Genomic DNA, 20,973 nt, shown 5'->3' on the forward strand with positions numbered 1-20,973 from the left:
TCAGCCTTTCCTCATAGGAGAGATGCTCCAGGCCCTTCACCATCTTTGTGGCCCTCCGCTGGACTCTTTCCAAGAGATCCTTGTCTTTTTTGTACTGGGGTGCCCAGAACTGGACACAGTACTCCAGATGAGGTCTTACCAGGGCAGAGTAGAGGGGGAGGATCACCTCCTTCGACCTGCTGGACACGCTCTTTTTAATGCACCCCAGTAAGCCATTGGCCTTTTTGGCCACAAGGGCACACTGCTGGCTCATGGCCAACCTGTCATCCACCAGGACACCCAGGTCTCTTTCCGCAGGGCTCCCCTCCAGCAGGTCATCCCCCAACCTGTACTGGTGCATGCAATTATTCCTCCCCAGATGCAAGACTCTACACTTGCTTTTGTTAAACCTCATCCGTTTTTTTTCTGTCATGTCATTCCAACCAGTCCTAAGTAGCCCCTCCACCACCATGTACAATTTATGAACTCATCCTCATAAAATTCCTACCACTACTTCTTGAAATCCTTTTGGGAGCACACTCTGAATTCTCACATTTGCAAAACCTTAATTGGAAACATCAAATGTGCCTTTCTAAATCTCAGCAGACAGGAGACTATGCAGATTCAAAATGAGATATACCCACCAGAAGCAAGATCTAAGTTGAATTTACGTGCTTGAATTCACAACATTGATGCTCAAAATTATCATCTACTCCCTGCAAACACATTTTCTCCAGCAATATTTCAAGTGTTACAGACATGCTTCTGCACATGCCCAGAAGGACAGCAGTCTTATCAGAGCTGAGCAGGTTGGTACCATCTTATACAAACTCCCTGCACAATCTTCAGCTTAGGTGCTCTCCTGCTATGTTCCCCAGAGGGAACATTTGGAAAGGTATGATGGCATAAAACACTGTGCCAGATGCTACTTTCAGTCAAAAACACAGCTAGGAGAGGAAAGAGACAGCGCAGAGCAGTGCTGCACTCCACATTTATCCATGAGCTGGTGAGAGCAGAACATGGCAAAGCTAGAACAAGCATGCCCTTTGGTTTGCTGCCCTTGGCAGCATTTGTTTTCAAAACTATTAGAACTAGAGAAACAAGTTCACTTTCTCCTTCAAATTCTCTGGTGAATATGTCTCATATTCTTCTTTTGGTCCAATTATATGGTACTAAATAAAGTTTACATGCTACTGTGGAGCTTATATCTTAATTCCTCCTTTCCATTCAGCCTTTCTCCTTCCTTAGTCTTTAGTGTGACAGGCTGGAGCATGTGCGATCCTTTGAAGAAGTGGATCAGAATAACAATTTGACTGGTTTTGTTTTGGCTCATTTGTTGCTTGATCAGTTCATTAAATGGGCTTGACAAGTGTTCAGCAAAGCACCAGAATTCCCACTGGAACAAGTGACCATACAACTAGTTGCAGAATCTCTGTATGGAAGTATGGGGTGCCCCACGATCTTCTCTCTTGGAAGACTCAGAGTGACAGGAAGGAGATCATATCTGGTTTTAACAAAAGTATTTAGGACCTATCAGAAACATGGTTGATGGGCTGTGAATCGTGGTGCATAGGCTTTCTGCCCCAAAGTCAGGAAGTAAACTCCTCTATGACATAAGCTGAGAAATAGTATTTTGGTAGTTCTGTTAATTGTGATATTAAACGTGTAGTAGTAAGTTCTTCTCTATGTTCTTAAGCCTCTAATACCAGCTTCACAGGTTTCTTCTTTATCTGAGTACCCTGGGGATATTCCAGTTCCAAACTCAACTAATCAATTCACCATTTACAAATAATGTTGACTAAATCTAACATGTTTGGACTGCTCAATACAAAATCAGATCAAAGATGTAAAAAGGAATAATTAGTTCCGTTCCCTGTTTTTTTTCTGTGATGAAAGATTTTATGAAGCAAAGATCAGAAAGCTACCTATTTCTTTTCTAAATATTACACTGTAAAAAAAATAGCATTTTGACATGTTCTCAAACAGAATGAAAATAGGAAATAATATTGTTAATAAAAACACCTAAACAGCCTAAGGTATTTGACCTTTCACAAAGTTCACTATAAATAACTTCCAATACTGTGACTTCCATTCTGCAACTGCAACAGATTGATAAGGAACAATGGCAATGGGAAGGGAGGAAAACAGATTATGAAATGCTATCCTCTATTTCAGATATTCTGATGTAGAACATTCCTGTTAATACACTGCAAATACCAAGGTTATGTGGTTGAATTTGGTGATGTCACAAACTGCTGAAAAGGATATCAGAAATGCAACAGGGTAAACAGGGAGGAACAAAAAGAGAAATCTCTAATTTCTGTTTGTTTTGAAATAACTTGTATCTTCTAACAATTTCCTAAGTAATCTGTAGCTCTGTGTTATACTATTTAAAACAATATCTTAAGTAATACAACTACCAGCCTAATGAGAAACAAGGATATTTGGAAAAGAGGAATACAATAAAGCAGAAGACAGGGTAGAATAATAATTCAAGAGAGTTATACTCTCCCAAAACACACTATTCCATATTGCTATGAAGCAATCTTTTGCATAGTAAATCTATCTTTAGAATGAATTTATTTTGACTGCCTGGGAAAAAGACGACATAATTCATAATTCAACATTCCAGTCTATTGGGAGGGTTTTTGTTTCTTACAAGCGACTATTTCCTTTCTCCTTCGTGCAAAAATAATGTGAAAAATACATTATAAACACAGGCAAAACAGTACTGGTATCTAGGTTAAGCCCTTTCCACACCTTAAAAATACTCCAAAAATTAATGCATCAAAATTAAACAATAGGATGTGGGTTTTTTTGTATTTTTTTTCTTTTACTTTAATATTTACCTAGTTACATGCCTTCTTGTTTGTGAAATCATTTGACACTCTGTAGTAACCCTAACAACAGATCTATTTATTAGCCAATAATCATTCACAGAGAGCGTTGAGGTGCACAGTTACCAGTCTTTCAATTCCACCATAAAACGTTTCCTATTGCAGTTGCACACAGAGTTCATCATCTTAATACAGAAGAGTATTCAAATGTCAATTTCTAGTAACAGGCAACACTATCATAAAAGTAATCGGTATCTGCTAAAATATTAATAGTGTTAAAGCTAACATTATTCCTTTATTTACTACTTCAGACCTCACAAATCTCATTACATACATGAGAATATCCGATTTTCTCATTCTGAAATACTTTTGAATACAATTTTTGGTACATTTTGTTTGAGACAAATTGAGACAAGTCTGGGCTAACTGCAAGTTGTAGATTGTAAAAGGAAGCAATCGACTGGACTGAGCTAAAAGGTTCCTCTATACAGGAATACAGAAAAAAATCTGAATGGAAATAATTAAACTTTTGTTTATAAATTCTTAGAAATAACACTTCCTTAGCTTTGTTAAGTTCAAGCACTGCTACACAGAAGTTAAAGTAGCTCTGCTATACATTCATACCTTCTCATTAATGTCATTAGTAAAAGACAACAGTCCACTAATACAAATCAAGTGTTAAGTTTCAAATATACTTCTGAAGCAACTTGAACATCAGAAGGAACTAAAACTTTCCTGGCACAATCCTTGCTTTGTCATTTAAAAAGTTAGTTGAGAGAAATACCTGATGCAAAGTAAGAAAACTGAAAACTTGTGATCTGAAAAATAACAGATGGACAATGGTAGAATCCAGGTCCCCATTCAACAAGCTTTCAGTATGGCATTTTGTTAAAAGTGTGCAATTCTCAATGACAGGTTTGTTTTGTAAGATTTTAATACTGTTACAGTATCTGTAGGGAAATGACTGCAAGAAAAAGCAAAATAATGTCTGTACATTTATTACTATCCCTTCAGGCACAAAATCAATCACAAAGACCAATAGCTGTACCCTTTTTACTGTTCATTATTTATACACACCTGTATAGTAGCCCCGAATTATCAGTAAATGATTTGGTTTTGTTTTAAATCTATTAACCCCAATCTTGTTCTCACAAACTCAATACATGCCCAGAACGAAGATAAACACATGGCCCTATGAAAAAGCTATTTCCATTAATAACAAGATCACTTTCACTGCCACTAAAAGTGTTGCAAGGATGGCAGGAAGAGGTTACATATTCCATTTGATAGATTGACATTGTTAGAAAATGAAGACAAGTTGCCAACTGCAAGAACTCTTTCTTTGGGCCTGAAACAAAAAACTTTCCTCCTCTTGTCATTTGAAACAGCTTTAAAATCTTTTCTAAGAAAATACATGTTTTTGGGTTTGTTTAGTATTTGCTTCTTTTCTATTGAGAAAGAGGAAATGAAGGAAAATGATGCTCAGACGGAACTTGAATAATAAATTATCTCATTCATGCAGGAGAAAGAAACACAGAAGTGACGAAGCTTATACGCAAAAACTCTCTGTAGATTATATAAAAATAATAAAATAGGCATATAACAGCAAGCAACACCACTATGATCACTAAAGCAGCTAAAGCTTTAAGACATGTTTAACAAGCATTTAACTTCACAGACTCATGTTATGTTGATTGTGTTTAACTAGGGAAAAGTAGGATGATGCATCTTTGTATGATATGGGATTTCAAAAAAAAAGCACAGTCCCATTGTCTGTACACTGTCACAACCTTGCTCTACTCGTATAGGAGAAGCCCTAGAGGCCTGTATTTAAATACATGGCTAGCTATAAACTCTCATGTTGCCAAATTGACTTGAACAGGATTAGTCATTTATTCAATTCAGATTCATTCATATGCTGAAACACCAATAGGGCACTAAACATCTTTTACTTATGCCAGTACAAATTCTTAAAGAAAACTTGCTTTGCATCAGTATGAGACAGGAATGCAAAATTTAACACCTATTATAAACCAGCTCTTCCTTTAGCTGTTACCAAACAACAAGGTATTATTTGTTGTTTTGTGGGTATCTTGGTGATTAATGAAGTTTAAGAAGGGCACCTTCACTAATAATATGTGCTTCACATTGATCATGTTTCCAACAATCATTAGTATTCATTAGCACCAGTCAACTTCTTAATTCCTTTTTGCTTAAGTCCAAATTATTTTAAGTTATTTACAACACCCTGTAGCAAAGAACAAGTTCCTCACAAATCTTAATGGCTTATTCCCAGATCTTCATATACCAGCACTTCTGGGAAATACATGCAGACTGCAAAAATATTCTAGCTGCTAGTCCACAGAATTAACTGCACATAAAATTCTTCACACAGAATAAGCAGAAGATAAGACTGCACAAGGAAGGGAGAGTGCATGGCAGAAATATGAGATACAGGAAGGTAAAATAACTTCCTCTTTCACATCTCACACCCTCTTGTAAATTCTGTTTTGTAGCGTTCTTCCCCTCCAATCCACCTGATGCAATTTCTTTGGACAGTAAATATTTTCTTACAAGATAATTTTATCATACCATTCATCAGTGTAATTGTAAGTTCCAAAGGCACTTTCATATGACAAGCTTGTCTGAAATGTCTACCAGTTTATAACACAAAGAGTAACCTATTGTTTTTCTGCCCCCCTAATCACATCCACCTCTGCTACCTTTCCTTTCACCACTGCACCAGGTATCCATGGGAAGGCACTGGGTCTTCAGGGCAGCCCCTGTGAGTGGAGCCACAGCCAGTCCTCCTCCCATCTCTGCCATAGCCCCAGCTGAGTCTGTCACAGATATCAGTGGCACAACTGTGAAAGTGTATTTATGAAAGGCACTGCACTGTAAAGAGTTTACTTCATTCGTCCTAAGGTAGACTGGTCATATTGTAAGAAAACTAAAACAAAATCACCGTCAGAGGTTTACTAAATCAGCATGCAAACACTTATTCTCTTGCTTTTTGTACTACCTCATCACTTTTGCCCAGTGGAGCTTTCCAGAGCCATCTCTTTTGTAACTCAAAGTTCCCTACCAGCCAAGGACTCTTACTCAATCATTCTGGGCTCTGTTCAATATTTTCATACCAGTTACCACACTAATGTGGACTAGTCTGGTTTTTCTGCCTGAGAAAAGAGTAGGCAACCTCAGAGCTGTCCATATGAATGACCATGGAGATATCTGTCATTCAAAGGCCTGATTTCATCCATGAGTTAACTGCATGGATTTGCCTGTGTGAGTTGGTAAATAACCTTACCTAGCCAAATGTTTAAGCAGCTAAGACATTCATTTTCCAACAGCTTTCTTTGTAGCAAAGAAACAACTAAATAAATTATAAAGCAGATTTTAGAGAAAAGCTTGAAAAATTAATGGAAATCTGAGTGATCAAGCCTGGAAATACCTGATGTGAAGCTAGCTGCATAGCTCTGATCAAATCAAAATAGTCAGGGAACTGTTTCACATCAATGCAGCCATCGCTGGGAATACTTTCATAGTGACACCACTTCAGCACACTTTATTAAACTTGTTAAGATACATTATAATCACATCTGACAAATGAATAAGCTTGAGTCTGTTCCAAAATGAATCTACATATCTTCATAGTTAATTTACATGCTGGCTTAAAAATATGAAATTATGCAGTAGAGATAATTGCCTCCTAAAAGGTGAAGTATAAAAGAAAAATAAATCAACCAATAAAATTGATTTTCTTCTCTGATGATATAATTCTTAAACCTCTTCTGAGCTCCAGCAAAACAACATAGCTCATAATAAAGGAAAGGAGCTGAGCAATTCCTCCTCACTTGTTCTATAGCTAGGTTATGAAAACTCGTGTGAATTAATAGAAATTATAGCAGAAAGCTTTATTCTCACTGGTACTTAAAATACACAAAATACTATCATGATTATTTGGTGCTGTTATTCAGGGAGTTACAGGTAGCACAGAATACTAACACTGCAGCATCGCTCTTATTTTAACACCCTGCTTTTTCTGGCTCAAACTTTACCCATTTATGTTGACATCTTCTATGAGTCTTTCTTTCACTTGGCTTGAGCTTTTTTTTTTCTTTCTTTTTTTTTTTTTTGCTTTTTTGATGCTTTCATCCTGATCAGCTCAGCCATTTCTGACACTGCCAGTGGGAGAGAAGAAGTTTGCACATGTAAACTAGTTCCCAGACTTTTTGTTTTGAAGCCTGCTACCATTTCCACACTTCCCACACATGTAAGCAGGCATTCAAGAGATTAACAAGGAAAGGAATCTGCTCTCAGTGACTGAGCTGGAGCTGTTTGTGGCTCAAACTGTTTGATTCTGCTGACCAAATTTACTGGCATTGTACCTCCACTGAAAAGCAGGAATTAAATTTTATTTGCAACTCAACTGCAAAATACCTTAAAGTGAGTAAGCATGTCCTGTTCTTCAATAGTAAGTGTGAGAAAGGATTTCAGTAACTGCTGTTAGAGGACATATTAAAATTAAAAGCAGAGGTCTTCTGTCTTCTTGCACTCTATTGGCCTTCTAGCATCATCAAGGAGAAACCTAGTTGAATTATAAGTTAACAAAAAAGAAAGTGATCAGTCAAACTGCAAAAAAAAAAAAAAAAGCCAAAATGTTGGTTGGTCAAGAAACGTGGAAACTGACGGTTTGGAAGAAAACTGCTAGTAGTTATGCAGGAGAAAGAGCTGAATTTTCTAAGGGCGGAAACAATCAGGAACTAATTAAGGAAACATAGATTTTGCTGCAGAACAGTGTGTAATCATAATGTGCATGAAAGGAACTCAATGACAACACTCTGCCATTAAATTATAAAGACAAGTATAATGTTGTTACACTAACATTTTATTTTGCCAGGTGTACGATTGGTGGAACATAGACACTGACAGGTAATTAAGAAATGCAATTTCTATTTTTCTTGAAAATAATTTTTTTTCAGAAACTGAAGTATGAATAGGGAAAAAAACACAAAAACTTTTAAATCTGTACTTTGCAGAAATATGACATTTCTAGAATGAAATATCCATATTCTGACTATAGAATTCAATTTCAGAAGTTGTGGCAGGTGCAGACGATCACCGCTTGTTAGAGATCTCTCACAGTCAAGAAATCTGGAGATCAGATGCCAATTGGTTTAACCAGCCTGGAGATCTAGTCTAGAAAATACAGCTTATGGAAAGCTCATAGCAAGCAAACCCAAATACACAACAATCCCAAGAAGCCCTGGGACCCTGGCAATCCATTTGAAATCATAAGTAGCTAGATGAACAATTAAGAGAATTTATAAGCTAAAAAAAAAAAAAAAAAAAGGAAATCACTTATGTGAAATATTTCCAATCAGACAATCTGGCAAAATCAGCAATTGGTAAAGTCCTAAAATACATGATCCGTGACCAGAAAAATCATCTGGTAAGTAAATACAAGAGAAGTCTTGTTGTGTTATTCTTTATTTCTAGATCATATATTTTTAAATCCCTGAAAATTCTGTCCAAAGAACATAAGCATCAGTTTTTTCTTGTAAGACACTTCATATTGTAAAGGCAGAACTTAATATAATTTATAGTTTGTTATCATGACATATCATGCACATATAACACAACATTACTGAAACATATGTACCGCCAGTGTTACAGTTTTTTTAAATTGAACAAAACATATATTTGCTGAGAAGAAAACAAGGAGCTCTAACAACACATACTTGCTGGAGAGGATAGAGAAAATCATATAACATATTTCACTCTGGGACTTAGGAGTAAATGCTTCAAATGGAACGTACTTTCTGGATGATGAAGAACACAGAGACGAAAGCCACACAGAAAACTAACGACACCAGAATACAATTACAATTACAACTGATCCAAAGACTGCTCTCCTAAAGTAAACATTTTTTAGAACTGCTTTGGGACCTATGTGGCAATTTAAGGTGGCTTCTTTAATGATGGAACTCTTACAACAATGGGAAAAGCTCTGTGCCATAAACTTGAAAAATGGTTACTTCTCCTTTCCCATATAACACACAAGCATTTTGATTACTACTCCACACTAAAAGGATGTTTCAATTTAAAGCTCTTCAATAGGCTGCCAGGAATGCTCCGTTCAATGATAACTCTATTGAACAAGACAAGCGAGGAGAACATTACCTTTCTAAGTGGCCAGGAAAGTATGTTATTTACAGCCAAGTGACAAAACAAAAAAACATGGAAAATGTCAAGGAGAAAATCCAAGACTCCAAGCATTAACGGTCTGAAAAGCACACCATTTTTTTCCCTTCCTTCTCCCTACCCCATACACATTGGTCTTTATGTACAATGAAGTTTAAAAGCGATATACAATCTTCTAATGGAAGACTCAGAGCAAAAGTGTCTAAAGATGATGGCAAGGCAATGATGACCAACAAATAAACTAATTCAGGAGAATACTGAGGAGGATATCTAAAAAAGTAATTGAAATCTAATATATTTTGTTTTGTAACATTTTTACTAGAATTATTAAGGTTGTTGGGTTTTTTTTGTACATTTTATGTTAATGTACTTGTTTTGCTATTATGTGGGATACAGCTGTTAAAATTTTAAGTACAAAATTAAATGCCAAGGTACTGACTTTTTGATGTTGGCACAGAAAGTAGTCTGAAACAGAACTATCTCCTTGTCATTGTGGAATTTAAAACAACATGATGTTATGTGAAACGACATTATTGTTAAATGAAAAAAAAATATCTTTACCAAAAGGCTGGTTAAATTGGGAACGGCTTTTGAACAAGTTCATCAATGGTAACCATAGCCTGAAGAGAGGTAGAGGCATGGGGACAGTGAGAAAATGCATCTCAGGAACTGGAATTCTTTGGAGGTAGTGCTTGCTCATACATTTCTAACAATTTACCATTGGCAACAGATTACAAGTCTAAAATTCACCATACACACGCATGTGTATCTATGTATATATACATATTTTATGAAATAGTAGTATCCTATTTTTATTGTGATACTCTGACACACACATCAGGATTCTAGCTGAAGGCCTGTAAAATGTCTCTAGATTACTTTAATGTCTTCATTGGCAATTGGATCAGACTCAAATCAGGTATGGTAACAGAAAATTGACTAATATCTCAACACAAATACTGAAAAAATGTATATATTTTAAATATTATAAATTATAAATTAATCATTATAAGAATGTCTTACTGTACTTTCTTCAGGCTTTACACATAGTGGTAGAACTCTCTGGAGTGCTGAAGAGACATAGAAGTTTAGGCATAATCTGGGAAAAAAAAAGAAAAAGAAATGATGTATTTTTTTACAATACATATTAGCTAGTAAATTAAAAATAGAAATGGGTTCCCTGGGAGATGAATGCCATCCACTTTTTTGTATGCCCTAGAAAATGTGGCCTTGATACTCATTAATGCTATGTTCACGATGATTACGCGCATCAAAAATCATGAGTAGGTAGTTTGACTTAAAGCCATTATTAATGTTACTAACGTCATGTATCCTGAGTATTTCCTAATCCAAAGAGCTTCCTTCTTTAAAAACAAAACAAAGACAAAACAAAACAAAAAAACAACCGCAAAAAACCCACAAACCAAGCCAATCCAGACCAGACAGGAAAACAAAAACATTAACAACCCCAGAGACATCTTTAAAATAATTATAATAAAATGGTTAAGACAATTGCCACTTCTCAGGCATACCCACAGTTACACAAAGCAGACCCGACCTACAATAGAATTCTCTTTAAAATATGTTATCTTTCAGTTTCAAGCAGTTTTCCAGGTTCCTCCTTTGGAGTACTTTAGAAAAAAAAATAATATATAAAAAATCTTACTCTGTACAAACAAACCATATTTAATTTCTTTTTAGGATCACAGTTAATAACACAATAAAGAATATGTATAACCCATAAACATATAGGAGACTAAAAATTCCTACCAAAAACAAAGATATGATTATCTATGATATATTTCATTCACTACAAAATTTGTAAATGAAATTTGTATTCCAATCAGCAATGCTTGTATGAAGGTATGTTTTACAAATTGAAGTAGTAAGATGACTCCCCACAAGTAATAGAAATATTTAAATTTGAATTTATTTAGAGCATTTTACTTTCTAAATAGAGGCTTGCTGTGTTCTGGTAAGGTACAATCATTCATAGATGATAGTAGTGCACGTGAAGTGTTTGTGCTTGTTAATTTGCCTATTAAAAAATGAACATGTAGCCAGCTGAAAATATTGCGAAGGTAAAAATTAAAAAATAAAATAAAATACCAATAAGGAGCTCCTCATTTCTCAGACTGAATTGACAATATGAGGAATCATTCAATGTCTTCTGTGCTTGGCTGGCAAGCAAAACTTCATGTCAATAGATGTTCAGTCAGAAAAATGAATATAAATTCATAAAAAAAGATCTGTAGTGTAGATAATAGAGTTGTAGTGAGGACTGGAGAAGAAAATTTTGCCTCAAGGATGGCACAGAATAGAAAATATATGTCAAGTTGAGAACAGATGTTAGAAAGCTTATCAGGAGATTAAGCTGATGAAATGGCCCTGAAACACAATGTATTCCTACATCTAGTAACATGCTTAACAGGATGTATCAATACTAACTCAGCACATGCAAGGAGGAAGAGGAAATTTTTCTGGTTGTTTCAATTTTCTACATATTCTTTAACCCATCCAGAATCTGATCTACCTTTTCTTTATAAAGACATTGCCTCTCAGAGCCTATCAACCAGCTTTATATCTCCCCCACCCCTCATGTAATTCTGTCTTTCTAGGGAAAGCAGCACTTTAACAGAAGTTGGAGATTTTCCTCTCCTCAGTAGCAAATGAGCCAAGCTTGTATTACACTACTTTATTTTCTGCAAGATTCCTACAGAAGACAGGAAGGTCCAGGTGAGCTTTATAGCAGTCAGAAAGAACAGAGCAAAGAACATACCGCGAGAGGCAGAAACCCATAAGAGAAGTTTGCAGCTATGTGTAAAGGCAGATTGCTCGCAGGTCCAAAAAGCTGCAGGAGGAAAAAAATTACTTCTTTCAATTCTTTTTTTTTTTTTTTCTTTTTAATGCTGTAAGTAGAATTTGGACATTCACCTGAAGACAACTTTCAGGCATACATCATTTTAACACTAATTGCCATTCCAACTTTATTAAACTGTCATCAGTCAGTTCAATTTCTCAGCTCTAGTAACCTAAGAAAAGCTACTGATTAGGCCAGATCATTCCAAGTAGTGTATACATTTTGCTTAACGTATGGTTATTTTAAAATTGCATATTAAAAAGTATACTTAAAAATATCTTCATTCTATATTCAATTTGAAGTTTCTGCATTGTATTTTCAACTTTTGCTTTGGGTTTTTTTCACATCTCACCCATCACTTCCATGGTTGCTCAAGAATAATAGAAATGTAAAGATTTGGAGAACAGATTCTCTAATTAAGTCTGAATAAATTAGACAAAACAATGTGGAGACTATCTTTTGAAGTCTAAGAATCATAATTCACATAAATGAATGCATAAAGTAGAAGTGATTAATATCCAATTCTGTGTTTTTCTAAAGTTTAATAATAAGTAACTTCTGTTATAATATTGTAGATACTTTAGGGTATTATTAAATCAGCTATTAAGTAATCCCATCCTACAACACAGCTTGTTTTTCCCCAAATGATATTAAAATACATTTTCTTACTGTACATTGATATTCTTGTATATCTGCAGTTGTATTATTCTCTCTAGTCTACAACAAAAGTAACAGAATTTCTATCAAGTGACGAAGAAGTAAAAACCTTTTATTATGTTTATGTTCTCTTTTAATTATTATTTTTTTTTAACATCCAGATTATTTGAATTATTTTTCCGCTTTTGAAGATCAGATGGTGAAGTCAGCTCAGAAGCTCTGTTAGCTCCATGGCTAAAGCCAGCTCTGTGTTTAACATACTTCAGTACCGCACTAGTTATGGTAACACTGCTTGGATTTAGAGCTGATTCTTAGAATCACAGAATAACCAAGGTTCAATGTGACCTACTGCCAGTAATCTACTCAGACCCAAAGTCACTTTATCAATCATCAGAAATTCTGTAGTCTTCACTTCCTTTTTATACTAGATTCATAGGATTTCGTTATTAGAAACTAATAAAGGATGACTTTGCCTAGCAACCTCTTATTATACAGTACCTTTTACACAGTGTGTCACAAACATCAATGCAAATGACAAGAGTCAAAGCAAGCTGTACCGTTACTTTCAGTACTCTTCCTTAAAATATTTCTCCCTCATCTTGCAACCATGCAAAGAACACCAAAAAGAGACAGTGAGAGGCTGAAGCAGCATGCTGAGGCAGCCCAAGCAACTGACAAGCATTTTGTCTGGGTTCTAAGTGGCACATTCAACTGATTCATCACCAGTCTCAAATCTTTCTTCCTTTGCCCTCACAATCCATTGCTTTTGGTTTTATTCCTCCACACTTACCCTCCCTTGTCTACCTCATTCTGCTCTCCTATTTCCCGTAAGTTAAACTGTAATCCTTCACACAGCAATTTCTACTTCCCTGAAAAACACAATAGTTGAAGGAAAAATGTAAAATCTTACCTTAACATTATTTGTTCCCAGATACTATGTTTCTTTCACTTTTGTTTTTTATCATCTTAATTGTAAACTCTGACAAAAGGATTGCCTATTGCTTTCTGGACTTCTAGTATCTGTTTCCTAGGCATTAACATACTTTGCAGACACTAATAAAAAATTCCATGCAATGTTGGTCTAAATCCCATCTCCAGAGTTAGATCTTAGAGGTGCTCTGCTAGACATAACTATTTTCTGCCATCTGGTACAAATCTAAAGCTCATTTTTAAAATCCTTTCAGTAATATACATCAATGCTATCCTATCTGCCTTATTTTAATGGATGCTACTTATAAGAACATCATACTCATACATCTCACAAGAAGTAGAATTCTTACCTACGCTCAGAAATCAAAGTAAGAAAATGTGTCTTATGTTGTTGAAATGCCTTCATGGAATCTTAAATTTTTTCTGTGAAATAAAGCAGTTCCTATGTAAACCTGTAGGCCACTCTGCTTAATAATTGACATTTTCTATTCAGTTTGTTGAAAACTCATATTTTGGATACCAAAGAACACAGTTTTGAATGAAAACAGGATCCCTGGAGAATTTAATAGCATACTTCCCATAGTTCAGAATTTCTGAACAAGTCATCTTTTATCAGCTGTAATTGAAGTTGCCAAATTCAAGAACAGAACTGATGTGGCTACACACTGTGAAGCCATTTAGTGACAGCACAAATACAGTGCACTGTAATTAGCTAGCTCTGGTTACGAAAAGAATTGTGCAGTGTACTGCCTCCTCTACATAAATTCCAAAGAAGTGCTTATGTTGTGCATTATTTGTAGGGTCACCAAAATTAAGTGCTGTGGTTTGCCCAGATATAATTTTAATTAACTGATTCAGAACTATTTGTAACTGAACAAAGTTATCTGAAATGTACTGAAATGTATTAAAAAAAAACAAAAACAGTTATTGAAAAATCATTACTAATATCTGGAAAAATAACATCATTTGAAATTTTAGATTCTTAATTAATCCAAGTAGTGAAAAAAATCTGGAAGGACTATCCAAAGTATTTTTAAAGCAATTTTAGTTTCCATCAAACACAGATTGTTGCTTGCCTTAAGCTACCTTAGAGTCATTCCCTGAGATTTAGAAGAGGTCCTCCATGGTGCAACTTCACAGCTGGCAAGAAGTAAAAACTATGAGACTACCGAAGAGAAGGAAAAACTCACCAAAAAGAAGCACACGAATATACGTTTCTGACTTTCGATTTGCATTTTCTATATACAGCTGACATAAGCTTTGGTCTGACTCTTTCCTCACCCATAAAACCCAAAATATGCAGAAAGAACTCACACAGACAGACAAGCATTACACATACAACTTTTTTTCCCCCTGCTTCAAAAATTTACCTCTGAGAACAAAGTAGTTTATTGCTTTTTATATAGCAGTGTTGCTCAAACTTTTAATCTTTACCAGTCTAAATCAATATAATACAATGCCCATTATGTCTTTCATCAATTTTCATTAGCCAAAAATTTTAAAATATAGCAGAAAAGTTTATATATCAAGAACACTTACAGGAAAAAAAGAAATGGTGGGGATTTTCTTCTGATACAGTTCTACATTTATACCTATTATTTAACATTTCAATTGGTTTGTTTGATAAATTTAAATGTACTTATTTAAAAAGAAAGATAGGCAGTTCATAGTATACAAATTCAGACATCTTGTCTAGTATTTTCTTTGACCAGTTCTTTCCATTTCTCACTAGCACTCATATCAAATCGCAATTCAATCATCTCATCAGTTTGAGGATTGCCATTTGTTCCTGTTACAAGAACAATTTAAAGGTATTTGTTATTTTCTGGTCACAATCACTAACTTTCAAAATCAGATTCTCCTCCTACATCAGGAAAAAAACAGTAAGACACAATATCTTTGCTCATCTCTCCAAGTTTCTCCTCCATCAGCTCCCAATGCTAAAGCTCTCCTAAGTTTTCCTCTGGACCACACTTCATGGAATTTTTCAGATGGGTGCTGAAGTTTCATAAAGACCCCCATTCCCTAAGAATTCTTGGACTCCTGTTTGTATCTTGCTTCCATAAGCATGACAATCTTCAAAAGAATTAAACAATTCTTAAAAGTACTGCATACTTGTGCCTTATCTTGGCCTAAAGACTTACTCTATTTTCAGCTCTATGCTTCTGTGACACAGCTGAAATACTCTTTAAAATATCTGAATTGAATGGCAGCAATTACATTCAATCCACAACAGAATCTTAGTTCTTTTTCCCTGAGACCACAAGGTATTTCAAAGCCTGAATTCAGAGAGACCCTGGGAGGAATGCAGTTGATCTGAAATTATTTCAGAGAGAGCTCTTGGTTAGAGCTAAGTATAACACAGTTCTTAACATTCCTTAAAATAAAAGGAAATAAAACATGTACATTCCTATGAACCAAAAGCAACAGAGTAATGAGTCATAGAGAATAACTGGCTTCGGAAGAGGAGGAGGGTGTTGAAACCTCAGAGGCTTTTCACCAATTCTGCACAAAGACTGAGGTTGGTGCCAGAAATTCTTGCCAAATATCATCCTACAAATTAACCTCTCTCACACTGCACATCTTTCCCAACACTCTCTGTTGGGCATAGTTTGCCTTTCTTTCCTGGTAACTACTGTTTAACACTAGCTCTCCCTGCTTATAAATAACTGCAGAACAGTTCCCCTTAGCAATGCTTTGCTCTCTTCTCTGTCCCCCAGCCAGCAGTCCTTTCCAAGCCCCTGGCCATGCTACACACTTGGAGAGCTCCCCATACTCTCTCTTCATAGCTCTCTTGCAGGGCTCAGAAACTGCAATTAAGTTGCAGCACATTCAGAAATCTATTATTGTGCACATAAAATCAGATGTCTCCCAGGTAAATTTGGGATCTGAGTAAGCATGCAATTTTTCCACTGGGAACAATTAGCAGCAGTACTCCTTTGATCTCTGTGCCCAAAACTAAGTGAGTTTCAATCTGCCCTAACATTAGTGGGCAAGTCTTCATCTGTTTCTGAATTTAGCTCTACCTCACAAAGAGAGCTTAAAGACATTAGAATTAAAAAACAAAATCATTACATGCCCATTGTGAAAATGTGAGAGAAGATGTGATTACTTAGGGAATTGGGGTTTAGTCATTTGCCTTTCTGCCTTCAGAAGTTTTCATGTAAACAGAGAGAGAGGGTGTCTGTGTGTTTTCATCTTTTAAGGCTTTAAAAACGTCTAAAGTGTGTTTTGAGCCAGACAGAAAACTTAGCTCCTAAAGACAGAAGAAACAGATCTGTAAATTTCATTTACATAAAACAACTTACTGATATTAAAAACAATGTAATTTTAGGGCTGAAATCCTTCTAATCTATAGGCTGCAGCCACATCTGTACCGAAGGACAGAAGCATGTGGATGTCATACTCCTGTCCAGAGACTATGGATGTGACTGTAACATGCATGTTGGCAGAATGCATATGTCAAAATGGACTTTGGAATGCCTCAAAACTTAATGATCTTAATGCACATAGGTAGACTCTGCATGCAACAGCTGCTTATGCCAGGTTCCTGGGTGTCCAGCAGAGCTCAAACACAACTGGCTGGAACCTAATCAAAGGAACAAATATGGCATGGAAGGAAGGACACAAAGAATGGATGAATTTAATAAGTAGCTTCATAGTTGAAACGGATCGAGTTGTCATTTGTAAGCTTTGTTATGACATTCAAGCCTGAATACCAGTAGAGGTTCTACTAAAACCTTTCTATCAGTTCAAATTAATATTTTTAAAGTAGTCATGTTGATTGAAGAAGTTTGGTGGGAAAGCATACACATTCCTATACGTAGTTTTGAACAAACACCTTCAAAACTAGAAATCTATATTCAGTGCATAGTTGTAAAAAAATTCACAGTGATTAATTATGATTGTAGTTTAAAAAAAAAAGAAAACCTCGCTAACAAGATTCCACATCACTTTGAATCATTTCTGGTTCCAAAGACCAAACACATTTTTAAAAAGAAAGAATGTTTAACCTTTTCTTCATCTTTCCTACACAATACATATGTAGTAACATTGTTCAGTACTGACCTGAACAAAGTCTATTAAAAAACGTAATTACATTACCTTAAAAATGTAATTTCAAATGGCCAGATTTTCAAGACACCTCTTTTTTTCTGCAGGTTCCAGCTCAATTTTTGTAGTGTAGAAAAAAATTATCCATATATAAACAGTGCTCATTTACTCTGAAGAATAAACAAGCAAAACCCTATACTTATTTGAGGCGTGTTTCTTAGACATATGTATACATGTTTTGCTAAACAACCTGAAGTATTTAGAAATGCAGTTGGTAAATGGCATTATAGTGTGCTAACTGTACAAACTAAAATGTAGCCAGTTAACTTCACATGATTGCCTGTATTTATTGCAATGGTTTAGCTTATAGAGGAACAGATGGTTCCCATGTGCTCCCAATCAAATACTCTCAACTGCTTATTTGATCATCTGCACTAGGTTTTTTGATTTATATAATTGAGCCTTAGCATTCCGTACTTCTTAAACGTGACCTGCTTCTTGCAGCTCTTTCAACTTGTGGCAATTGCTGTTGGCTGATGGCCAGAGCCTTTTCTGCAGACTTTTGAGTATAGTTAATTCAGTAGTGAGTTAAAAACAGACGCTCTGTATTACTTAGGACAACGCAGTCTAAATTCCATTCTCCCAATAGATGCAAGTAAATACAATTAATAATTCAACCATTAACCACAAATGAAAGGTTTGTTTAATGTTGTTCAACACTTTATGTTGTTATGACACATACATGAGTGGCTAAGAGTAACCTATAGTTTATATAACTTTCTCTTGTCCATTTGTTTAAGAGCCAAGGGTCAATGTAAAATCAGTCTCCTTTGCTCCAGATCTTAGATTGTGTAATTGAAGCAAAAATATGTGTGCTACTGAGTTCTTCAACTATTATTCATTGGAAAGTAGTAGTATGCAGTTTGATTTTGAGGTTTAGTTTGCTTCTAGCATGGAATTTGGATGTTTTAGCAAGGTATATAAATTCATTGCTTCACAAACGTAAGAAAGTGAGCATGCTACTTTTGTCTCGTTATTGAATGACATGAATGTGTTTTACCTACCTCCTCCCACCTCCACCCTATTTGGCACATGCACACTGTTTGAGAGTTTTGCTTTAAATAAAAGGGTTAAACATCAACATAATCTTTAGAGTTAATTTACACATTACAGTCTATCTACTTGATATGAGGAAAACAGCATGCGAAGGATAGAGGCCAAGAACAAAAAACAATATTATTAACATACATATTTGTTCTGAAAACTGAGGCCTGAAGAAGATTATTTTATGTTAGACCACCAACTGGCTATATAACTTCTAAACTTTCCTATACCTAAATCACATAAATTAATTTCTTAAAACAGAATACTACATTTTTGTGTGCATTTTTTTAAAACCAAAATACAAAAAAAATGCAGATAATGGTAGGAAGGACCATTGAGTTTTTCATTGTTTCCATCCTCAAACAGTTAAAATAGTCTAGAATTTGCCTATGTGTGATAGCAGAATTTATTTAGAGAAAAGCAAGTAAGGTTTAAAAAAAAAAAAAAAAGGATTTTGAAGTGCTTCCAAATGTAAAAATAAATCTCAATTTTGGCACAAGGGAAAATGGCAGGGTAGGGAAGAAGGATAGGAAAACAGAGATATAAACACATTGGGAAATAATGTATTCAGACAAAAAATGGAGGTAGTCTAAGTCACATGTTCTGGATTCAGGTGTTTAGAGTGGATGGTAACAGCAGAAGGAGTTTCTAGGAGGGGAAGAGTAACAGTAATAAAAAAGGGAGTACTACCGTTACTGCCAAAAACAACAGCACAGTCATGGAGGAGAGGTTTGGAGAGGTTTCCTTTGCCTTGAGCACTGTGTCTTCCAAGCTTTTGCATTTCCCTAGAGAAGGCCACTGATTTCTCTAAGTCTTTAAGACATGAAAAGTACAAAATAATATGGATAATGTAACTAATATTCAGTGGTTCCAATTTGATACAGAGAGGACCTTCAATCTGTTCCTAAGATGCTTTGGGAAGAACACACACCTCCAATTTTTTGCCTAGGACTAGAAAGAAGTACAGGCAACCTTTTCACTAATACTTAAGACAAGGGAGCACAGATATTCCAGCTGATTTGTAAGCACCTCAAAACAAACAACATTAATTCAACAAAAACCAAAATAAGCTGAGGAGTGTGGAAGTGAAGTTCAATGAAAGGTGAGCTATAGAAAGACCACTGGTTAAAAGTAGAGGGTAAAGAGCTTAGCTGCTTGCTGAAGAATCAAAGGGGGCTTGCAGATCTTCTGGGTTTTATTTTTCACGTTAGTTAAAATACTTTGGCTGCGTAAAAATCCCCTACTAGCTTCTAAAACATGTATATATTCCAAGCATTTTGCAAGACGAAAACCTGATATGATGAAAATAAACACCTTTCTCTTTACCAGAAGGAATTTGTCTATTCAGCGTTGCTTAATTTCATAAATACCTAATCATAATTAAAGTCACTGGATGGATTTTTAAAAGTAGTTAAGATGATTGGCAGCTTCCCTTGCTGTTGACAACCCCTAATGATACATTGCAGGATAGAAAGCTACATTAAGAAATCCAAAAATATCTCTTCTGAACTCACAACCTGAGATAATTCCAAGATTTTCTTTCCATGTTTTGTTGGTACTTAGCACTTCAGAAAGGCTGATGGTTGTCAAAGACCCTCTAAAGATGTTTTTCAGATCATTTATTCTAAGTTTTCTTCAAAATATTTTTTTCTTTTTCTCTTTTTAGAAAATAATAATAATAATCCACTAACCTCTATAGCTCCAACAAACATAATCTGCCTCCTAAATTACTTCACAAATTCATTGATTTATACCTGTCATTAATGATGAAATAGAATTACTACCCACAGCATTTAAACTCAAGTCTTAGATTACATTAAACTATAGGTACATGGCAAACAGACTTCACTTGTCTCTGCTGCAGGCAGAACATCTACCAGGTTGGTGAAGAGGCCAAAAAGTGCTCAGAAAAATGGGGTCATCCTGACATAACAGTTATGTATAGATAAGTTTGTTTCAAAATAAAATTTACATAGCTATCACTCAAAATTGTGAAGACTGAAGTTATTATTTACAACTCAGGACAGTCATGCTACATGTTTGTAGCAAGTCCAAAGAAGGACACGGACACAGCATCCAGCATCTAAATCTCACAATTGTTTTGGCTTCTCTTACCAGTGCTTCTGCTTTGATCCTACAAAATTGACCACATGTATTTAATCTTTATTTTTTATTAATGTTAAATAGAGGCTTTTCATTGCATTTAATTATGCATATTTTGTATGATAATCACAGTAACCATAATTAATCCTTAATAATAAAAAAGAGGATGTAAGATTTTGTCTAGATTTCTGAGTCTTATTTTCCTTTTGCTCTGTAACATTGCTGTTCAGTTTTCCTTCCTTACAA

At 35.3% G+C, this 20,973-nt stretch overlaps 1 long non-coding RNA gene across 1 annotated transcript in view; it reads right to left on the reverse strand.

Moving 5' to 3' along the window:
* Positions 1-6,381: 6,381 nt before the first annotated feature.
* LOC128082480 (uncharacterized) overlaps positions 6,382-20,973 on the reverse strand; it is a 94,797-nt gene continuing 80,205 nt past the window's right edge. The window contains exons 2-3 of the long non-coding RNA XR_008207692.1: positions 10,044-10,119; positions 6,382-7,404 (exon numbers count right to left, since the gene is read on the reverse strand). This is a non-coding gene — a long non-coding RNA (uncharacterized LOC128082480). The remainder of the gene's footprint in view (positions 7,405-10,043; positions 10,120-20,973) is intronic.

Source organism: Tympanuchus pallidicinctus, unplaced genomic scaffold, assembly GCF_026119805.1.
Source record: "Tympanuchus pallidicinctus isolate F22 unplaced genomic scaffold, pur_lepc_1.0 scaffold22, whole genome shotgun sequence".
In the NCBI taxonomy this organism is placed as follows: Eukaryota; Metazoa; Chordata; class Aves; order Galliformes; family Phasianidae; genus Tympanuchus; species Tympanuchus pallidicinctus.